The following is a 2,859-nucleotide window of genomic DNA, read 5'->3' on the forward strand; positions in this document are numbered from 1 at the left end:
AACCAAATTTCTTTTTTTTTTAATTTATTATTGCTAGTCTATGTTTAATAACTATTATTTTCTTTACGATTTTTTTTTTAAGTAATCAGTCCTCACATCTTATAATGCTTTTATTTTTTTTCTTGAAACTTATTAAGTGCTATAAGTGCTTACCTTAACATAGACTATAATGAACGCAAGTCTTGAAATGGATGATATTCAATAGCAGTACAATTACTAATCCAACTGTTTAATTCTTTCAACTGCTTCTTACATTTAATCTGTAAATCAACACATTAATTTTATTAAAATATATATATACACATAATAAAGTTCAAATTTGATTTTCATTGCAATTAAACAGAATACGAACAAAATGAAAAGAATTTTTAAAATACTTGAATAAAAAGTTTTAGTTTCTGAAAACATCATGGTTAAAAAAATTTAATAATTACAATAATAATAACTAGAAATATACTTTAGTAATAACAAAACAAAAATAAAAAAATAAATTGCTGTTCATCATAAACATGAACTAAGATATCCACTAGAAATTACTAATCTGACCTGTTTTATTTTATACAACAACCATCTGTTCTTAGTTCATTTCTTTTTATTTCTAAGACAGAACAGGCAAAACAACAAAAATAATGAAATCAATAATAAAGTTGTAATACAAAGATAAATTATTTGTTTCAGAGAGTTTTAAATTAAATGAATAAAGGCGAGATTTGTCTACAACAGGGATTCCCAAACCATAGAAGTCTACTGGAATCGAACCACAAGGGTAGGGGAATAAAGAGATCCCCCATGGGACAACACACAGGAAAACATTAGAAAATTATTTTGCATAAAAGTACATTTTAACTAACTTTTATTGTGCATTAGCTGTTGTGTATAAAGTGGGACATTTATAGCCGAGGGAGTTAGAACATTAACTTTGACTGCAGTGGCGCTAGTTCGATTCTGGCCTGGAAAGTTGACTTATATTTTATGGCGGTCCCACAAAAATAAAAGAACTTGACCCCTAACCATGATTAGAATTGGTTGGTTACCAGTAGACAAACCCTTCTTCCCCTCATATATGACAAATAACCAAGCAGAGGGTCATAAACAAAAAAAGCGAATAAAATAATTATGTCTAACCTTTTATCTAACAAACAAACATTAACAAAAATAATTAATAAAACAGTTCCAACAATAAATTGTCCAAAAAACTATGAATTGCTAGACCATTCAGAGCCCATCCCAAGGCTCTTACCAACAACGGGTGGGAACCACTGGTCAACATTCACTATTTATTATATAAGGGTATATTTTTCTTTAAATGCTATGGTTAGTTCAAGGGGATTTCATTAAATTCTTTCTACCAAGGAATTCTTTACATATTGAGGTTTCAGTTCCTTGACCACACTAATTCAACTCTATTTATTCCTAATGTTTATTATACATCTACCCACCATCCCAACATTTACATTCAAGAGGTTAAAGGAATAAATTGTGTTAATTTCTTAGTTAAAATAGAATTCCAATATTACTCCCTTAAAAATAACAAAATTTGCAAGGTAAGGTTGAACAGATAACAATATTTTTGTTTAGAAACCTATCAAGAGGTGATAAAAAGAAAATGAGACTGTTTACAGGCTGTAAACTGTTAGAAGGGTTAAAATTGTTTGCAGGATGTAAACTGTTTACAGGGTTTTAAATTAAAAACACTGTAAACAGTTAGTATTGTGTAGTAAAGTATAAGTTGCTATAACAAAGTGTATAATTCTTTCATAATGTTACACACAAGAAATAATTAAGTTATTAAAAATGAACTAAGTTAGGTATATAATACAGAACTGCATACTAAAAATATTTCAAACTAAACAATACGAGTTTTCACAACTAACTAGATAACAAGTTACTTCAAAATATTATGCACACAATCACGTATTTAGTTATTTAAGAATGCCAAGCACTATTTTCATTGACAAATATTTTTCATAAATGTTTTATCTAAATAGAATTCACTATCAAATTCACAGCGTAAATAAGCAAGAACATGAAAGAAATGATAGTCATTAAACAAGCATTGCTGTCATCTGTCTATGATTCTTTAATTTGTTTTTACACTAGTTAGCTCAATGTTTTTTAAATGCAAGAAAGTTTAACTACACAATACCAGACGAATATGTAAAACATTTGACTACCTTACCAACAACATATAAACTATTTAGAACTTAATAGAAAGTTTTTAACATTAATTAAAACAGTAAACTAAAAAAATATGGAAACTATCTTTTCCAAAGTAATTAACTATGGGTCACATAAATTCAGCAGAACAAACTAAATGCATCATATACATATCAAAGCATTGAAAAGGCAAATACAGCCCTAAATAAATATGATTTTAAAATGAAGTAAATAAAAAGAGTAACAAAAATATATTGGATGTGATAATATATAGAACATTATCACAATACTTATCCAAACTGGACATACAAAAAATTGTTTTGTTCAAATTTCAGTAATTTCCTACAGTAACAGTTTAAATAATAATAATTTAATCCATAAGGTTTGTAAAAAGAAATAATTCGAAAAACATAGAATGAATCGTTATACTACACGCATATTAACACTTAGTTAATACCGGTGAAAAATAAAAACAGATAGTAAACTAACATACATACTATAAATACAATTATTAATAGAAGAAAGTAGCCCTAAGTAAAAGAAATGAACTTAATTTCATGAACCAATACGAAAACAACAATGTTCAGTACCTTCAACTGTACAAATTCGAAAAGTTCTGTCAAACAAGAAGCTTCCTCTACATGTGACCAGCATTATCTCGACGATAACATATTGCAAATAGCTCTTTGCTAAGTTCCAAAG

At 27.7% G+C, this 2,859-nt stretch overlaps 1 protein-coding gene across 2 annotated transcripts in view; it reads right to left on the reverse strand.

The window, feature by feature from the left end:
* Positions 1-2,859, reverse strand: part of LOC106683636 (small glutamine-rich tetratricopeptide repeat-containing protein beta) — a 30,564-nt gene extending 27,705 nt beyond the window's left edge. Inside the window, exons 1-2 of one of the 2 annotated variants that reach the window (XM_067049905.1) lie at positions 2,748-2,859; positions 154-260 (exon numbers count right to left, since the gene is read on the reverse strand). The gene's annotated coding sequence lies outside the window, so the exon portion shown is untranslated. Of the gene's footprint in view, positions 1-153; positions 261-2,654; positions 2,678-2,747 lie in introns of those variants that run through there. The other variant, XM_067049906.1, reaches the window with a different exon arrangement.

Source organism: Halyomorpha halys, unplaced genomic scaffold (genome assembly GCF_000696795.3).
Source record: "Halyomorpha halys isolate HHAL.00 unplaced genomic scaffold, Hhal_1.1 Scaffold500.1, whole genome shotgun sequence".
NCBI lineage: Eukaryota > Metazoa > Arthropoda > Insecta > Hemiptera > Pentatomidae > Halyomorpha > Halyomorpha halys.